This window comes from Momordica charantia (genome assembly GCF_013281855.1).
Source record: "Momordica charantia cultivar OHB3-1 chromosome 7 unlocalized genomic scaffold, Mcharantia_2.0 BLBB01000007.1, whole genome shotgun sequence".
Lineage (NCBI taxonomy): Eukaryota > Viridiplantae > Streptophyta > Magnoliopsida > Cucurbitales > Cucurbitaceae > Momordica > Momordica charantia.
Window position 1 is genome coordinate 11,322,571 of NW_028275165.1, and position 20,926 is coordinate 11,343,496.

A 20,926-nucleotide genomic window follows, 5' to 3' on the forward strand; every position below is an offset into this window, starting at 1 on the left:
TTGGCCGGCTCTAGAGTTGAAATATCTTTACTTTGTCTAATTTTATATTCTGTCATTTTTTCTTTTTTCGAAAGTAGTTCTTACAAAGTGTAACAAGACATACTACAACTTGCCTTGAAATTCTTGTATTTTTGCTCTCGGATTATTAGCAAAGAAAAAAAAATAGAAGCAAAAGAGAAAAAAAAACAGAAGCAAAAGAAACAAAAATCAGTAACAAAAGAAAGAAAACAGTAGCACAAAAAAAAAGCATTCGAAGATCCGAGGCACATGAAAAGTTCTTTTCATTATGTTGTGTTTTGTTTAAATTATCAAGTTTTTTATCCTAAGATTGAGTTGTTGTAGTCTTAGTTTGTGAGAGTTGATCATTGAATTAGTTATATCAAGCTTTAAGCAAGATTGCACCAAAATTTAAGCCAACCCTTACATCTTTGACCTAGTACCAAAAGCCTACCCTCGAGTGATAAACACGAGTGTCCTTGAGTGAAATCCTAGTGAGAGGAGTGGAAAGGTCCTTATTTTGTTATTTTATTTTTCTAACAAAATGTCACAGGGAGTACCGCAGGATCCTACTATGGCCATTCTTCAATCAATTCAAGATATGGTGGAAATGATGAGGGAAGATAGGCAGGAAAGAAGGGTGCAACAACGAAGAGAAGAACGAGTCTTACAGGAAGATGAAGGTATGTTTGACTTCGATGTACAAAAAGAACAAGTTGGGAGTAGAGGAAGGAATAACTTTGCCAACATTATGCAACCGAGGAGATGGGAAAGAGTAAATGAAAAGAGAGATGGTGGAGCTAAACTCAAAATTCCATCATTTAGTGGAACGACGGACCCCAATGCTTACTTGCGATGGGAAAGGAAGATAGAACGTGTATTTCATTACTCTACATATAGTGAAAATAAGAAGATGAGACTTGTCATTGCCGAATTCATTAATCATGCTAATGAATGGTATCAACATCTCAAATCCGAGAAAAGAAGGAAAGATGAGGATCAAATAGAAACTTGGGAAAAACTCAAAGAAGCCATGAGAATGAGGTATGCTCCCAAACATTATAAAAATGATTTGAAAACTAAACTGCAAGCTTTGAGGCAGGGAACAAAAAGTGTTGATGAGTATTATCAAGAGATGGTGATTTTAATGGAAAAAGCACACATTCGAGAAGAAGAGGAAGAAACCATGTCTAGATTCCTTGGAGGTTTGAATCTGGAAATTGTTCATCATATTGATAGAAATCCACCACCTTACTTGGAAGATATGTATCACCATGCTATCAAAATTGAAGATCAATTGAGGAAAGAAGAGGAGCATTCCAAATGGAATGAATTCATGCAACCAAAAGGGAAGTTTGGTGCTGTCAAAAGAGTGAAGGCCGAGAGCTCCAATGCCAAAAACAATGAAGTTCCAAAGGAGGTAAGGGAGAAGACTAATTCTCTTACATGTTGGAAGTGTAAAGGGTTTGAACACATGAGCAAAGAATGTGTCAATAAAGAAGTCATGGTGATAAGAAATGGTGTTGTTGATTCAAATGATGCTTGTGAGAAATATGATGCAAAATTTGAGGAAGATTCTAAAGCACATGTTGATGAATTTACTGAACAAGATCGCAAAGATTCTGATTTTGATAAAAGTGAGTTCAAAGAAAAGAGAGAAAGAGAAGAGTTAAGAGAAAGGAATTCAAAGGGGAAAGAAGAGGAAAATAGCAAGATCCAATCCATTTGTCAATATAAGTCAAATCTTATAGCATTGTTGCATAAGGACCCTTACTATCAAGCTCACATATTTTATCCTAGTCTTTCTACTTTTCTAAGATTTTTGCAGGAAGTTCCAACTTTTCAATTCAAGCATGATCGAATACAAGAAACAAAGGAAGCTATAAAGGAGCCAAGAAGAGTTATCCTATCATCTTCTCATGATCTTGAGATTGTCTTACAAGGTAAGTATAAAATATATCTTGATTTTAAAGATACTAACTTGCTTCCTTATTGTGTAGGTAACCATGGACATAAGAAACCTAAGGTGAAAGGCATTGTGGAAAACTACTTATCCAAGAATTTGTATAAAGAATTCCATGGTTGAGAAAGCAGAATGTTATGTTGGAGAATGCAAATGCAAAGTACCAAGTGGAGGAAAAATAAATCCGAGCACAATTTCAACAAACCAAGTGATTGGGTTTGGAAGCACTTTTAGAAGGAACGAAGAATTTGTCCAAGTCCAAACATAAGAAGACTAAGAAGGATGATATTACATGAAGACTTCAAGATTGCACTTCAAGAAAGTCAAAAAGTGGTGTTAACTCAAAGAAGGCAAACAATAAAGGGCCATAGAAATTTTCAAGAAGAAAGAAGTGACATGTCCAACGAAGAAAATCATAAATCTTCAAGCCCCAATATACAACTCACAAGGTAAGGAACAACTTGTTAAGGCTTATCATTGGACTAACTTGATTCGTTTTGATGAAGGAAATGAAAACCTTGATTTGAGGACAAATCCTTTTAAAGAAAGGGGGATGATACGAATCCATTTGTGACCAATTACATATATCAAAGGAGCAATTATTACAAGAAAGGCAAGGAAGATACAAGAGGCTTTCACACTGCACCTTCAAAAGCTTGTTAATGCACAAGAACCAACAAAGAGTTTTGAGCCCGAATTTATGCATAATGTTACTTCAATGAGCCAAGAAGAGAATGGAGCAAAGATGGCACGGGAAAAGTTGTCTATTTTGAGAGATGGCACGGAGGACAAAAAAAGTGTGCAGATTCGTGAACAGGTGCCTTTGCAGATTTCACCTCTTTGGAGTTTGTGAAGTCAAAAGTTGTCAAACCATATCCAAATGTGAAGCGCCTTCTACAGCACATAGATAAGACCATTTGAAGCATGACTACGTTTTCTGATCCGCATTTAAGTGTCTAGAATGATGTGCAATCAAGTTTTAATTTGCATGTCTTATTTTCTACAATTTGCATTAAGTAGTATTTTGAAAAACTTTGGTGTTCTTATGTTGAACGACCATTTGGCCTATTTAAAGGCTTGTAATGCTCTTGTTATGGAAAACTTAACATTAAAACATATTGAAATTCAAGAACTTTTGTTCCTTAACACTTTTGGTGTTGCTTCTTTCAAATCTTGCTTTAGGTTTGATGTTAAACCGATTCATTGGATTAGTCTCGATCAAGCTAATTCTGGAGTGAGTCGTCTTAGGATCTAGGAGTGACCATCGTAGATTCTAAGTCCGATCTAAGAGTGATTCATCTTCTAACCTTACTCTTGGTTGGAATCATTCGGTAAGTTAGTCGTTTTTGTGAATGTTTGCAAGGATCCTAGAATGACCTCTAGCTTTGTAAACACGAGCAACCTTGGCGCTTATCAGTCACCGCTGTTCGCTACTTCGCCGGAGATGGGGATGGCTGGGCGGCGATGATGGAACCACAAGGTGAGGGGCGGCTACCGGTGTTGGGAGGTTGAAGAAGAAGAAATAAGGGAGGGGACCTAGGGTTCCTTGTTTTAATTTTCTCTTCATTTCCCTTTTCCTTTATTTGTTTTTTAATACTAAAAGCCCAATCCCTTATTTTTAAAGGTGGCCCAACTAAAAAACACAAAGGCCCAAAACAACAAGTCCAAAATTTTACTTTAGAAATCAAATACAACCCACAACAACCCGAAATTAAATAGCTAACTTAAACTCTAATAGCCAAGAATAATAATCCAATAAGTAGAAATTAAGAGTCCCAAAAACCATGAATTTAAGATTTAACTAAAAATCTCCTACACTGATCGAGAATTTAAATTATCTTAATGCAATGAAATTAAACTTAATTCTAATTTAGCCAAAAATTAGAATTTCAAAATTATAAAATCCAAGAATTAAAGTTATCAGCTTAGGGAAAAATCCAAAGATACTATTTATCTCTAAAAAGACGAGTCAAAGAACGTGGGGCGTTACAGTAACCTACAATCATATTCCTATGTGTGATTACAATCCTAGAAAATATCTACCAACTCATTTGCATTATGGGTCAGAGGGCCTATGCCTAGGACCATGTTTTATGCGTTTATTCCTAAGTTACATCCCATACTGGTTCCTATTATTTTACCTAACTCACCTTTCCCAAGGTTGGGCTTTGGTGTATAAATCAAGTTCTCACTAGCCAAATGGAAAACAGACGTAAAGATAAGTTTTTAGAAACCAACCCAAAAAAATGTAAGGCGCAATCTGGCCAAAATCCCGAGCGTGTTGAAAATCAAATCATTTGACTAAGGCATTCCACAAGGAGGTTAATCACTAATTTAGAACATAATTAAATGAAAGGAAATGCACGAAAACATAAAGAAAGTAATTTTCATTGAATTTAAATGAATAAATAAGCCATACAAGAAGGTCTAGCTTGACCCTCTTCTCTCTCGAGCATGAGGGGAGTTGAAACTCGCTAAAGAACTTTAAAATAATAGAATGAACAAAAAACGGAAGTAAGAACTCGAATTAAAAGCAATACGAAAGGTAAAAACGTGAAAAACGAAGAAATAAACAACTAGAACATGAACATAAACCCTAAAAACATGTTCTACAACTAGAGAGCATCTAAAAGAAGATGAAATGAAGCTTGAAAGGGATGATTTGTTGAGGGATGGATCGCTTCCTTTTATAGCATCATAGGTTGGTTGAAACTCCCCTCTATTTTAGGTGGAAAAGGATTGAGATTCACCTAACCACCTCACTTGAACTTGGACTCATGGTTTTGAACATGTGGGAAATGTCCTCCTTGCCCTTCATTAATAAAAACGTGTGTTTTGACAATTTGCCCTCCAAAAATGCGCCGGGCGCAATTCTGCAAAAAATAGAATTCTGTTATTTTCTTCCAACTTTGACCGCATTTATTGTTGGGTGTGTTGCCCTAAACTCGTAGTTTGTATGTTGTGTAAAAACAAATGTATATTCAATAAAGTTTTATTCAATAAATTTGTTGTTGAATTCATAGCATTGCATTGTCCAAAATCCAATAAACTAAACATCCGAGGTTATTTTAGTGTAACCGGAACAATATATGTACTGCGTATATATTTGATATACCCCTGATATACGAGGTATATATTTGATATACCCTGATATAACCTAAAGGGTCTATAGTATATGGATAAGGTTGGGTACCTTATCCTAGCAACACTATAGATACGGCCCACTCTGTAAAGGTTACAGATGACTCGGTCCAGGTCGTTCGTGTGGAGACATGCGAGTGGGGGTATCCTATAAAATGAGTTTGTATAAGACCGGACCACAAAATAGCCAATCTTTAGATGTAACAACGTTAACTAATAGATTGCTGTTTCTTAGGATGACCAGGCAACTCATTCTCAAACCTAAGTGAGTTATGGACTCCTGCCAGTGAGGGCTCGTCCTTTGATCTGTATGGGTAAGAGTGGCCCAAGTTGCCGACTCAACATTCCTACCATTTTGGGGACGAGACCGAGTGGGGAGCTGAGAACATAACTTCACAAGATGGAATTCACTTCTCTCCAACTTTAGGGAAGTAGATGAGTGTTTCCTTAAATACTGACTCCAGGACTTGAACAAAGGGCCCCACCCTCTCATTGGCCCGAGAGGGACTTCCGGTTATTGGTCGGACCATAACCGGGTTGTTCATTAGAGGAGCAGTGGTATTTAAGGAGTAAGATATAACTCAAGGGTAAGACGGTAATTTGACTCAACTTGAGTTACGAGTACTCGTGAAGGATTGACTCGTCATTAATGGTCGTATATCCATGGACATGAAAAGATTATGCAGTGAGAAGAATGCAACTGCGGGTCTTTAGTGGAATGACCTGTAGTTAACGAATCTTGATTAACTCGGTCAATGAGTTTGACCGATTAATCTTGCATCGTTGGAGCTTCTGATCTGTAGGTCATTAGGTCCCCTTGCTAGCTCATAACGAGTAAAACGAGAATCAAGTTTTTGGAAGAATTTGAATTGTTCAAATTACTTAATGGATTATATGTATATTGATACATTATAATATATAGTTAATTATAAATTAAAACTATATATTATGAGAGAAATTATTTGAATGAGATTCAAATAAAATTAATATGAATATGATTCATATTAAAACTAATGTGCATAAGATGTAGTTTTATTTGAATCACATTCAAATAATTTCTCTCATAATATATAGTTTTAATTTAAAATTAACTATATATTATAATGTATCAATATACATATAATCCCTTATAAAATTTGAACAGTTCAAATTCTTCCAAAAACTTGATCCTCATTTTACCTGTTATGAGCTAGCAAGGGGACCTAATGACCTACAGATCAGAAGCTCCAACGATGCAAGATTAATCGGTCAAACTCATTGATCGAGTTAATCAAGATTCGTTAACTACAGGTCATTCCACTAAAGACCAGCAGTTGCACTCTTCTCACTGCAGATTGTTTTCGTGTCCATGGATATACGACCATTAATGACGAGTCAATCCTTCACGAGTGCTCGTAACTCAAGTTGGGTCAAATTACTGTTTTACCCCTGAGTTACATCTTACTCCTTAAATATCACTGCTCCTCTAATGAACAACCCGGTTATGGTCCGACCAATAACCGGAAGTCCCTCTCGGGCCAATGAGAGGGTGGGGCCCCTTGTTCAAGTCCCGGAGTCAGCATTTAAGGGAACACTCATCTACTCCCTTAAAGTCCGAGAGAAGTGAATTCTATCTTGTGAAGTTATGTTCCCAACTCCCCACTCGGTCTCGTCCCCAAAATGGTAGGAATATTGAGTCGGCAATTTGTGACACTCTCACCCATACAGATCAAAGGACGAGCCCTCACGGGCAAGAGTCCATAACTCACTCAGGATTGAGAATGGTTCTGGTAAGGAATCCAAATGGCAAATGGTGAATGTGCATCGACTTTACGGACCTAAACAAAGCTTGCCCAAAGGATTCTTTTCCTTTACCTCGTATAGATCAACTAGTTGACGCCACCGTTTAGACATGAAAGATTGAGTTTCATGGATGCCTACTCTGGATATAATCAGATTAAGATGCATCTACCAGATCAAGAGAATACCTCCTTTTTCACAAATCGAGGCCTATATTGCTACACAGTAATGCCCTTTTGGTTAAAGAATGCAAGCGCGACTAACCAACGAATGGTAAACTGATTGTTTGCAACGTTGATTGGCAAAAACACGGAAGTCTATGTAGATGATAGGTTAGTAAAAATCCGGAAAAGCAATCAATACGAAGCAGATCTGGCAGAAGCATTTCGGGTTTTGAGGAAATACAAGATGAAATTGAATCCCAGCAAGTGCACGTTTGGGGTGACCTCAAGGAAATTCCTTGGATTCTTGGTACACTAATGGGTAATTGAAGCCAACCCAGATAAAATCAAAGTTGTGTTGGAAATGAGTCCCCCTAGAAATTTAAAGCAACTACAAGGGCTTAACGGGAGGATTGCGGCACTCAACAGGTTCGTCAGTCGCTCAACCGACAAGTGCTTGCCATTCTTTAAAGTCCTAAGGAAAAAATGACAATTTGAATGGACTGAAGAGTGTGAGACTGCGTTCAGGGAGTTAAAACAATACCTGGGGGCAACCCCGCTCCTCTCAAAACCAGTCACGGGAGATGAACTCTACTTATACCTAGCCCTATCTGATACTGATTACGCTTGTTTACATGCGTAAAAAGAAGGTTTTAGATGCTGTTTTTACAATGTTTCAGCTTTGTTTCGGATTTTTCTCGATCGTTTGAGTTCCAATTCATGCAAAATTCATATATTATGGTTTGTGGATGGCTTATATTGTATTTATGACATTTTAGGACCATTTGGGAGTGCAAATTAATCAAAAGAAGCAAAAAGACGAAAAAGTATCATGGGAGGCGCCAGACGCCTGGGAAGCCTGCAGAAAAACAGGTTTTCTTCCAACTTTGCCCTTAATGAAACGCGTCTTCCAATGCGTTTTGGTGGTTCCAACCGATGCATACGTGTAGAAGAAGTGTTCCACTATCAGTTTGAGCACGATTTGGTCAGTCAAAAGAGTTGGAAATGGGTGATTCACCATCGTTTTAGGACCTACCTAACCAATTCTGCACAGCTATAAATTCCAGCAACTTCTCCACCAAATTCATCAAGCCTTGCTTCCTTCTCTTGATCATTTTTAGTGTTTCTTTGTTGCTTTCTAAGTACTTTTGAGTTGCTTTCATTAGTTGCTTTTGGTTTTTAAATCCCGAGCACTTTACATTCTTTTATTGAGCTTTGTTTTGTTCCCATTTGTACTTAGTTATTTTCTACTTATTCAAATATATAAAAATCTAGCACTTTGCTTATCTTCCCTTCGCCTTTACTTTATTTTTAGTTAAGGGAGTTGTGTTTTTGGAGGAAAGAGCACGTGACACTCTCGCTTGCTTGAAAGAGAAGGGCGAAGCTCTCAATCCCGATAAAAACTCTCCGTTAGTTAACTTTTGTTTTTCACACATGCATTTCACATTCAACCGTTTTACTTGCTGTATTTTCTTCAATATGTCTTTCTAAATTCCCGTCTCTAGCCCGGTTATGGATAGTTAGCCTTTTATGTCTAAAAAGGGTTGCTAAGAAGTAGTGTTTTTGCTTTCCATTCATTGCTCAACATGTTTTCCCAAAAAGTTAGGATTTAGAGAAGGCCACTGTAAGTCTTAACAAGTCAATACTGAAAAGGTTGCTTATTTGCATTGTTGAGTGGTTAAACCGAGGAGAGGAGCGCCTTAGACATAAGGGTTCCGCTTAAGTAGCCTAGACATAGGACCTTAACCCGAGGTTGCGACTATTTCCATCCTAAAACTAAGATATATCTAATAATAGACATATTAGGGAATGTCTTAGGACTTTGAACTTGCTTAGACATAAGTAAAGTGAGAAGCGTAGTCGTTAGTTTCTAAAGTAAAATGCATATTATCCTTAGCATGTCCTTGATTCTTTGTTGGCTAACTTGAAGTAATTCGGGCTAGGTTTTATCATTCTAAGTCCAAATCCCAAATCCAAACCATTATTTGTGACCACTTCCCATTTTACAAGAATCACTCATTCCAACATTCACTATTCTTTAAAACTTTAGAGTTTGGAAATTGTTTAGAAGTCCTTGAGGATCGATACTTGGATACTCCATCCATTTTATATTACTCTGACAGGTGTGCGCTTGCATCTATATAATTGTTACCACGCTTAGCGCGTGCGTTCAGCATAAACTCCCAGTCAAGTTTTTGGCGCCGTTGCCGGGGACTTTAGTTTTAAAATTATTTTCAAATTCTTTTAGTTTTTATTTTTGTGAATTGTTGTTGGGTGTAATTTCCATCCACCGTTTTTGTTCTATATTTTTGGTCGTTTATCTCACAAGGGTAAGTTAAAGTGCATGAGCACAAGATCTTTTCTTCTACCCCTTGACCCTGAGATTGAGCGGACCCTTCGAAAAACTCGAAAGGAGCAAAGACTTCGAAAACAACTAGAAAAGCAAAAAGAGAGACAAGGTGAAATCAGTCCTGAAAGTGAGGTAGAGAGTACAAGCACATCAATGGCAGATATTCCACCTCGTGATCCGGTTGATCCACCTGCTGTTAACGGTAATATGAGGGATCATGCAAGAAATGATGAATTCAACCATATCCAGATGGCGGACAACAGAGACGTGGCAATGCGAGAATATGCCGCCACGGCTTTTCAGAACTTTGATTCAGGGATAGTCAACCCTATTCCAGCCCACGCAAACTTTGAGCTTAAACCAATGATGTTCCAAATGTTGCAGACAATTGGACATTTTGGAGGGCAGGAACATGAGGATCCACATGATCATCTGAAATCATTCATTCAAATTGCAAATGCATTTCGATTACCTGGTATAACAGACGATGCTCTGAGACTAACACTTTTTCCATTTTCTTTGAAGGACCAAGCTAGAGCATGGCTCAATGCATTTCCACCGGGATCCATCACCACATGGGGGTCGTTAGTGGAGAAGTTCTTAACAAAATTCTTCCCACCTACTCGCCACGCTCATATCAGAGAGGAGATCATCTCCTTTAGACAGTATGATCGTGAACCTGTTCACGAGGCGTGGGAGAGATTTAAAGAACTAATCAGGAAATGTCCGAACCATGGCTTGCCGGCATGCATCCAGATAGAACATTTCTTTAGAGGTTTAGATCATCCTACTAAGATGATGCTAAACAATGCTGCCAACGGAGCCTTTACAAAGAAGACATTCAACGAGATAGTTGACATCCTAAATGACTTAGCTTCACATAACGAACTATGGTGTTCGCAAAGATCTAGGGCAGCACCAAAGAAGCAAGATCCAGCTGGAGTTTTGGCTCTGGACATTGCGACCTCGATGCAAAAAGAGATGGTTACAATGAACCAGAGGCTGAAAGAGATGGCATTGGGAATAAAAAATCCATTAGCCACGCCGATACAACCTGTGCAGTCGGATTATTGCACTCCTGCCCCTGTTTGCCAAGTCAACGATCTCATTTGTTCATTTTGCAGTGAAAACCATATTTATGATAATTGTCCACATAACCCTGCTTCTGTTTTTTATGTAGGACATGGGAACAATAGGAACTTTAACCCATATTCGAACACCTACAACCCAGGTTGGAGGCACCACCCTAATTTCTCATGGGGAGGACAAGGAGGTTCGAGCGGTTTTAATCAAGGGCAGAGCCAACAGAACAAGCAGCCCTATGTTCCACCTACACAACAATACATCCCACCACCGCAACAGCAGTACAATCAGAGAACACAGACTCCACCAGTTCAAAATAACAACTTAAATCTTGAGAATATGATGAAGGAGTACATGGCCCGAACCGACGCAGTGATACAATCCCAAGCAGCATCAATGAGGAATTTCGAGACCCAATTGGGACAGCTCGCCAATGAATTGAAGAATAGACCACAAGGTTCTTTTCCAGGCCATACTGAACTACCAAGACGAGAAGGGAAAGAACAGTGCAAAGCTGTCACCCTCAGGAGTGGACTGGCATATGATGGACCAACAATGCCAACAACAGATGTACAGATTCCGTCCACTGAACCAATTGTAAAGATACCAGAAAATCCAACAACACCAGAAAAAGAAAATATTAGAAAAGGTAATGAGGACACCCCGAGTGTTCCTCCACAGGTACAGCCTTCTTTTACCCCTACTCCCTCGTTTCCACAAAGATTAGTAAAGAAAAATAATGATTCCCAGTTTAGAAAATTTTTAGATATTTTAAAACAACTGCATATAAATATACCATTAGTAGATGCTCTAGAACAGATGCCAAATTATGCTAAGTTTTTGAAAGATATAGTTTCTAGGAAGAAAAAAATAGGAGAGCATGAACTGGTAGCCATGACAAAATGTAGTAGTGAAGCTGTAGGCAGCCCGCTACCCATGAAATGTAATGATCCTGGCAGTTTTACCATTCCATGTTCCATAGGAGGAAAAAACTTAGGTAGGGCATTATGTGATCTAGGCGCTAGTATTAATCTTATGCCATTATCAGTTTTCAAATCTTTAGGCATAGGAGAAGCTAGACCTACTACGGTTACCCTCCAACTAGCAGATAGATCTATCATAAAACCTGAGGGAAAGATAGAAGATGTTTTAGTCCAGGTGGACAAATTCATTTTCCCTGCGGACTTTATCATTCTAGATTGCGAGGCAGACTTAGACGTTCCCATTATTTTGGGAAGACCATTTCTAGCCACTGGGGATACAGTTTTTAATGTGAGGAAGGGAGAAATTACAATGAGGGTAAATAATGAAGAAGTTAAATTTAACGTTCTAGACGCCATGAAATTACCAGGAGACTTTGAAGAGTGCTCTGCTATAAATAGCTTGAATCCTGTTATGTTTGATGAGTTTTATGACTTATTAGTTACAGAGATTGAAGAAGAGCTTGATAAGATAGCAGAAGGACCAGAAGATATGGCTAATCCTATTGAAAAAATACAAAAAGAAGAATGCAAGTCGTTACTTTCGTCCATAGTGGAACCACCCACGTTGGAGCAGAAGCCATTGCCGTCGCATTTGAAATATGCGTATCTAGGGGATAACGACACTTTACCAGTTATTATAGCTTCCAATTTATCACCTACTAATGAATATTCTTTATTGCAGATTTTGGAGAAGCACAAAAAGGCCATTGGATGGACGATAGCAGATATCCGAGGGATAAGCCCAGCCTTTTGCATGCACAAAATTCTATTGGAAGAAGATGCTAAGAACTCTATTGAGAGTCAAAGGCGGTTGAACCCGAAGATGAAAGAGGTTGTAAGGAAAGAAATTCTTAAATGGCTTGACGCCGGTGTTATATACCCAATATCCGACAGCAGCTAGGTAAGCCCAGTACAGTGTGTACCAAAGAAAGGGGGTATAACCGTGGTGGCCAACGAGGAGAATGAGCTCATCTCAACCCGAACTGTGAGCGGGTGGAGAGTTTGCATTGATTATCGCAAACTCAACAAGGTAACAAAGAAAGACCATTTTCCTCTCCCGTTTATTGACCAGATGCTCGACCGTCTGGCAGGTAAGGATTTCTATTGTTTTTTAGATGGATATTCGGGTTATAATCAAATTACTATTGCTCCAGAAGACCAAGAGAAGACAACATTTACGTGTCCGTATGGTACGTTCGCTTTTAGGTGAATGCCCTTTGGACTATGCAATGCACCCGCGACTTTTCAGAGGTGTATGATGGCCATCTTCTCTGACATGGTAGAAAATATTCTAGAAGTTTTTATGGATGACTTTTCTGTTTTTGGAAATTCTTTCGACGCTTGTTTAGTTAATTTGGAGAGAGTATTGGAGAGATGTGAACAAACAAACCTAGTCCTAAATTGGGAGAAGTGTCATTTCATGGTACAAGAGGGTATTGTTTTGGGTCACAAAATTTCCAAGCAAGGAATAGAGGTAGACCACGCTAAGATAGACATCATTTCAAAGCTACCTCTTCCTACAAATGTCAAAGGGATTAGAAGTTTTTTAGGGCATGGGGGATTTTACCGCCGCTTTATAAAAGACTTTGCTAAAATTTCTAAACCCTTGTGTCAATTGTTAGAACATGATAAACCATTTGTTTTTGATGATGACTGTTTAAAATCATTTGAAATGTTGAAAGTTGCTCTAAGTTCAGCCCCTATAATTATCGAACCTAATTGGGATTTACCTTTTGAGCTCATGTGTGATGCCAGTGATTGTGCAATAGGAGCTATGTTAGGACAACGTAAAAACAAGATCTTGCATCCTGTGTATTATGCTAGTAAGACTCTGACCGGTGCACAACTCAATTACACTACTACTGAAAAGGAACTGTTAGCAGTTGTGTTCGCCTTTGATAAGTTTAGGTCTTACTTGATAGGCACAAAAGTCATTGTTTTTACTGACCATTCTGCTTTAAAATATTTATTTGCTAAAAAAGATGCTAAACCACGTTTGATACAGTGGATTTTGTTACTTCAAGAGTTTGATATTGAAGTTAGGGACAGGAAGGGTACTGAAAACCAAGTTGCTGATCACCTGTCTAGATTGGAATCCCCGCTCTGTGATGATGGAACTGTTATACGTGAACAGTTTATTGACGAGCAACTCTTGCGAGTTGATTCAGTTCCGTGGTATGCCGATATAGCAAATTATTTGGTAAGTCGAATAGTTCCTTATGAGTTCAACAAGCAACAGGTAAAGAAATTTCTAAATGAAGTTCGATTTTATCGTTGGGATGAGCCTTTTTTATATAAGCTAGGACCTGACAATATCTTACGCAGGTGTGTCGCAGAAGAAGAGCACGAGGCGATATTAGACGCTTGTCATATGTCTCCATATGGAGGACATTTTGCAGGACACAAAACCGCAGCCAAAGTTTTGCAAAGTGGGTTCTTTTGGCCCACTCTGTTCAAAGATGCACATAAGTTTGCCCAGGTTTGTGACAAATGCCAACGGACAGGTAATATATCTAAACGCCACGAAATGCCTCAAACCCCGATCCTGGAGATTGAAATATTTGATGTGTGGGGTATAGATTTTATGGGTCCATTTCCATCTTCTAATGGTAAGCTTTATATATTGTTAGCAGTAGATTATGTTTCGAAATGGATAGAAGCCATTGCAACTGCTACCAATGATTCCAAAGTTGTCATTCGTTTTCTGCAAAAGCACATTTTTACGTGTTATGGAACCCCGCGTTGTCTGATAAGCGATGGGGGGGCTCATTTTGTGAATAGGTCTATGCAAAAGTTGCTGACTAAATACAATGTGCGTCATAGGGTTGCAACAGCATATCATCCTCAGTCGAATGGGTTAGCCGAAATATCTAATAGGGAGATAAAAAACATTTTAGAAAAAACTGTAAATCTTAACCGTAGGGATTGGTCTTTTAAGCTTGATGATTCACTTTGGGCATATAGGACAGCATTTAAGACTCCCCTCGGCATGTCCCCCTATAGGCTAGTTTTTGGAAAAGCATGTCATTTGCCTCTTGAGCTAGAATATAAAGCATTTTGGGCTACTAAGAAATTAAATTTTGATTTGTTGGCTGCAGGTGAAGCGAGGAAGTTACAATTGTTGGAATTAGAAGAACACAGGCACTTTTCTTATGAGAATGCTAAGTTGTTTAAGGAAAAAACTAAACAGTGGCATGATAGGCGTCTTCGGCCGAACAATCTTCAAGAAAGTGATCTGGTTCTGTTATTCAACTCTAGGTTGAAACTTTTCCCTGGAAAACTTAAGTCTAGATGGTCTGGTCCCTTTCAAATTTTTAAAGTCTACCCATATGGGGCAGTGGATCTAGTTGACTCTAAGGGAAATGTTTTTAAAGTAAATGGGCAGAGACTTAAGCCGTATTTTGGAGAACCAGTGGATAGAGGAAAAACCTCTATTCAACTTTCAGGTCAATAATTTTTTGCGAAAAATGTTTTTCCTTCTTATCCGTTTTTGAAAGAACAAAAGTAAAGGAAGGAAGTCTTTGTATCTTGTATTTTCTCTTTGTTTCATTATAAAGTTTTTCTTATTAAGAGAATGTTTTTGAAAACGTTGAAAAAAAAAGAAAAAAAAGAAAAAAAAAGAAAGAGAAAAAAAAAACGTTGAGAAAAAGAAAAAAAAAATTACGCAGGCGTCTGGCGCCTGCCCTTTGCGAAAAAAAATCACGCAGGCGCCTGGCGCCTGCCCTGTTTTCCAGCAGTTCGAATTTCGTTTTCCTTCACGGTTTGGGTTTTAATTTTCGATAGCATGGGCTTTATTTTGGGTCAACATTAATCCTCTATGATTTAGCTTTAAGAACTTCTCTTCAAACTCAAATTTTGTTTCCCTAATCCTATTTTGTATTCAAATTTGTTTTCTTTTCCTTTTAGGTTTAGGAAACTTAGTTGAACTTAAATGTCAATCCCTTTCCATTTAGGATTTAGTTTGGGGAAAGCTTTAAATAGACTCATTGCCTAAGCTTACAACTCCACCAAAACCCACACAACTCTCTTCTTCCCCTTGTTTTTTCGGCAAAACCCACTCCCTTCATCACCCTTGTTTTCGATTTTCAGCTACCAAAAAGAAGAAGGAATTTCCAGCATTTGCTTACATCTATGGCTTCTTCTTCTCAACATACTTCACTTCCTACCTCTTCTACTCAAGCTCCAAATGCCACAAGCATTCCTTTTCCACCATTGGAGAATTTCCAACACCACATGGGTTCAGATTCTAGGCTAGCTGCTGTTAGGGGAGGAAACCCGCTTCAAACATTTGAATGTCCTCCATCCCAAGCTCCTACACAACATCCTATAATGAGCCCACATGGTTATGTTAATTTTCAGCAACTACCCACCTTTAATATACCTCAAAACAGTGAGTTTAGGGCTGAAAATCCTCAACAACTTCCTCCAATGATCAATCCGGGTATGTACCAACCGTTTATGTTTAACCCGGTTCCTTCCTATCATTTTCCCTTGTCTCAAATGCAAATTCCAGCTAGTGTTCATCCTTATGGAATGCCAAACCCATCTACTCTATTTCCTAGCCTTCCACCTTATTATGGAATGGGTCATTGGGTACCTCCACATAATTACGGGATGATTTCACCTAGAGTTTCCCCACCACCTCAACTTCCATTCCTAGAAAGAGGACCTCAAGCACCCCAATTGAACCCTAACATATCGAGTACCTTCAACATGGGACAACTAAAACCCTTAGAGCCTCCTAGGATGCCAACCCCAACCAATATGCCAATGGATGCAGGAGATGAGCATGGAGGAGAGCAAGAGAAGAGCCATAGCCATAGGCTAGAGCCCGGGGTTTCGATAGGGCAAAAGAGGAAGGGCAAGGAGGTGATGATAGACCCAGAAATTGAGGAAGATGGGAGTAGTAGGCGTCTAACGCCTAAGGATTCATCTATGGAGAACAGGGACGAGGAGCAGTTTTATTCATCTCCATTGATTATTACACCGGAAGATGGTAATGATGATTTTCTACTGGTTTCATGAGGACATTGTTCAAATATGTCGGAAACAGAGGATACCGAGAACGAAGTGGTGAGAACAGATACTCAGGAACCTTCCCCATTGGATACACCTACAGAAGGAGCGTTTTGTAGTCACCAAGAGTTGCCTACTGGGGCAACTGGATCTACTTCGTTGGCAACGGATGAGTATGTCACACCGATGGCCACTCTACCAGGGGTAAGGGATGCTCACACTATTCCTTCTAATACAGTTAACCCGCTTGGGTGTGATACAGGTAGATCCAAGGTTGGGGAGAATAGTACTCAAGAACCTACCAGCGAAGAAGATCTTGAGGACACGCAGACGATAAGGGAAATGTTCCAATACAAGAGGCGGGAGAGAAAGACTTCAAAACGTCGTGCAGTTCAGGCTAAGAAGCCAACAGTGCCCGCGAATGAACCTAAAACGAGAGCTGCGAAAGCTAAAGCAGCTGAAGCTAAGAAGAAGGTAGTGGCACCTGGGCCAGTTGATACAATTGAACTAGACTTGTCTGAGGGAGAGGAGGTCGAGACGAAATGGAACACGGCAAATTTAGCCACTCGAACTTCATTAATGAAATCCCGTAAGATTATGACAGAATTGGGATTCGATCTCACTCTAGGAGATGTGCCTGATGATTGGAGGGAGACCGCTAGAGACAAAGAGTGGAGACCACTTATTCAGCCCATACAATGTGAGGCTTTGGAGTTAGTCAGAGAGTTCTATGCTGCTGTCCATCCCCAGTCACATATAGCCATAGTGCGCGGGAAGGAAATACGGTTTGATGCCACTCAGATCAACTACACCTTTAACATTAAGAATATCAGAGATGTTGTGGGCAATAAGATGTTAGTGACTCCGACTCTAGAACAGCTTGATGAGGCTTTAGAATGTGTTGGGAAGCCCTCTGCCACTTGGGATTTGACTACTCATGGCAAGGTACGACTAAAACCTGAGGATGTTTCCCTCACTGCTGCAGGATGGTTATACATAGTCAAAAACAGAATTCTGCCAACGGAGCATGATGAGCATGTCACTCAGGATAGGGCACTGCTGGTTTATGCCATGCTAAAGGGCATAGATGTGAATTATGGAGAATTGATCAATACTAGTATCCATGAGTGTGCCCACCGAACACGTGGTAAGCTGTATCACCCACGTTTGGTCACTTCTTTATGCTTGCGACAAGGTGTACAGCTCCCTGAGGATCAAATTAAGAGAGATGCCCCAATTGTGGAAGAGAAGAATATTCGGCGTATTATCGCCCATGCGTTACAAAGAAGGGAAGGTACTGGGATGTCTCCTACATCGGAGATCCGTCGTCTTCGAGAGGAGAACCAACAGCTGCGAGATCAGGTTCGAGAAGTCGTGCAACATATCTACAACTTAAGGGCTTCATTGGATTTTGCGGTTTTACCTTCATGGCCTCCAGCGCTAGCTGCTATCCTTGGTCATCCATCTCCCAGTACTGACACTGATCCTAGTCCACAACCTCCGACTTCATGAAGGGGAGGTTTCTTCTTTGCTATTTTTTGTGTTTTCTTCTTTTTGTTAATGACGTAGTTTGCATATTCTAGCATTACTACGCATGTTTTTTTTTATATTGATTATGTTTCGAGCTCAGTTGAAGCATGAATAAATTAGTATCGTTTATCTTCTAATCACTTAAAGTATGCCTTCACTTAACCTTAGTTTAGCTTTTCACATGCCTATTTTGAAGCATCTGTGTTGTGCATGTGATTTCATGTCGATGATGATTATAAGAGATTGTTGAGTTTTCTGTTCTATGCCTGACTAAGCTTTGAGCTATTTCCTTTGTTTATGTGATAAACTCATTTTCTTTTATGTCTTTTTGATATTTACAGACTTTAAGCTTTTTCTTTGCCCCTATATAGGAAGTCCTTGTCCTTTTTACTGTTAAGCCTTTTTTTCATCCGATGCAAAAGTCTTTTCCCAGTGAGGACACTGTCTCTCTTAAGTTTGGGGGGGACAGTCGTTGTGTCAGTCGTTGTTTCAGAAAGATAAGGTGTTATTTATATTTAAAAAATCATGCTATTTTCTTTTGAAAAAGAGTCAGTTGGAAAGAAAGAAAATGTTGAAAAAGCACTTTGCTTAAAAAAAAAAAAAAAAAAAAAACGAAAGAAAGAAAGAAAAAAAAGTTGCAAAAGAGTAAAAAGAGTCTTGTTGAGAGAAAATAAGAGTGGGGAAAAGACTTGTGTTAGAAAGAAAAGAGCGGTAAAAACAATGAGAGTTAAAGAAAATGTATTTATGATTTCCGAGTCCTACTGTAGACACCCATTTAGTTTTAGGTTGGGTGTTGACTTTGAAAATAGCAGTAAAAATGGTGATAAGTGACTTCGTGTTTCTCATTGTCGTCGTTTTATGACCTAGCTGTTAGTTTCAAAGTCTTTCTACGAGTAGCTGTGGTTGAAACCGATGTTAGTGTGTGAAAACCTCAGGGGCTAGTAGCCGGTCTTTCAGATGCAAAAGTCTTAGTGTAAGGAGGGAGTGTGCAGATTCCTTAGGGGTATTGGAAAACGTTTTCTGTTTTTGAAAGAGAAAAAAGATTTTGAAAGAAAAAGTTTTTATCATTTCAAACTTGGTTTATAGTGACTAAGTTTACAAAGGCAATAGAATGGTAGGCTTTGACATCTTTTCCCTGAGACAATTTATGATTGAACATCTCGGTTGCTTTTGCTTTTCCTTGTCCATGTGTTAGAAAGCTGATTAAAGTTGCTAAGTTTTGCTTGAGAACAAGCAAAAAGTTAAGTTTGGGGGTGTGATTACGCTTGTTTACATGTGTAAAAAGAAGGTTTTAGATGCTGTTTTTACAATGTTTCAGCTTTGTTTCGGATTTTTCTCGATCGTTTGAGTTCCAATTCATGCAAAATTCATATATTATGGTTTGTGGATGGCTTATATTGTATTTATGACATTTTAGGACCATTTGGGAGTGCAAATTAATCAAAAGAAGCAAAAAGACGAAAAAGTATCATGGGAGGCGCCAGGCGCCTGGGAAGCCTGCAGAAAAACAGGTTTTCTTCCAACTTTGCCCTTAATGAAACGCGTCTTCCAATGCGTTTTGGTGGTTCCAACCGATGCATACGTGTAGAAGAAGTGTTCCACTATCAGTTTGAGCACGATTTGGTCAGTCAAAAGAGTTGGAAATGGGTGATTCACCATCGTTTTATGACCTACCTAACCAATTCTGCAGAGCTATAAATTCCAGCAACTTCTCCACCAAATTCATCAAGCCTTGCTTCCTTCTCTTGATCATTTTTAGTGTTTCTTTGTTGCTTTCTAAGTACTTTTGAGTTGCTTTCATTAGTTGCTTTTGGTTTTTAAATCCCGAGCACTTTACATTCTTTTATTGAGCTTTGTTTTGTTCCCATTTGTACTTAGTTATTTTCTACTTATTCAAATATATAAAAATCTAGCACTTTGCTTATCTTCCCTTTGCCTTTACTTTATTTTTAGTTAAGGGAGTTGTGTTTTTGGAGGAAAGAGCACGTGACACTCTCCCTTGCTTGAAAGAGAAGGGCGAAGCTCTCAATCCCGATAAAAACTCTCCGTTAGTTAACTTTTGTTTTTCACACATGCATTTCACATTCAACCGTTTTACTTGCTGTATTTTCTTCAATATGTCTTTCTAAATTCCCGTCTCTAGCCCGGTTATGGATAGTTAGCCTTTTATGTCTAAAAAGGGTTGCTAAGAAGTAGTGTTTTTGCTTTCCATTCATTGCTCAACATGTTTTCCCAAAAAGTTAGGATTTAGAGAAGGCCACTGTAAGTCTTAACAAGTCAATACTGAAAAGGTTGCTTATTTGCATTGTTGAGTGGTTAAACCGAGGAGAGGAGCGCCTTAGACATAAGGGTTCCGCTTAAGTAGCCTAGACATAGGACCTTAACCCGAGGTTGCGACTATTTCCATCCTAAAACTAAGATATATCTCATAATAGACATATTAGGGAATGTCTTAGGACTTTGAACTTGCTTAGACATAAGTAAAGTGAGAAGCGTAGTCGTTAGTTTCTAAAGTAAAATGCATATTATCCTTAGCATGTCCTTGATTCTTTGTTGGCTAACTTGAAGTAATTCGGGCTAGGTTTTATCATTCTAAGTCCAAATCCCAAATCCAAACCATTATTTGTGACCACTTCCCATTTTACAAGAATCACTCATTCCAACATTCACTATTCTTTAAAACTTTAGAGTTTGGAAATTGTTTAGAAGTCCTTGAGGATCGATACTTGGATACTCCATCCATTTTACATTACTCTGACAGGTGTGCGCTTGCATCTATATAATTGTTACCACGCTTAGCGCGTGCGTTCAGCATAAACTCCCAGTCAGATACCGCGGTGAGTTCGACGTTTTTAAAGGAGGAAAACGGGTGATAGTCTCCAATCTACTACACGAGCAAAGCAATGGTGGATGCAAAAGTTAA

General features: G+C 38.8%; 1 non-coding gene across 1 annotated transcript; it reads right to left on the bottom strand.

Annotated features, from left to right (window-relative positions):
* Positions 1-10,025: 10,025 nt before the first annotated feature.
* Positions 10,026-10,131, bottom strand: LOC148210346 (small nucleolar RNA R71). Its single transcript, XR_015792504.1, has one exon. It is a non-coding gene; the product is annotated as a small nucleolar RNA R71 (small nucleolar RNA).
* Positions 10,132-20,926: the final 10,795 nt, after the last annotated feature.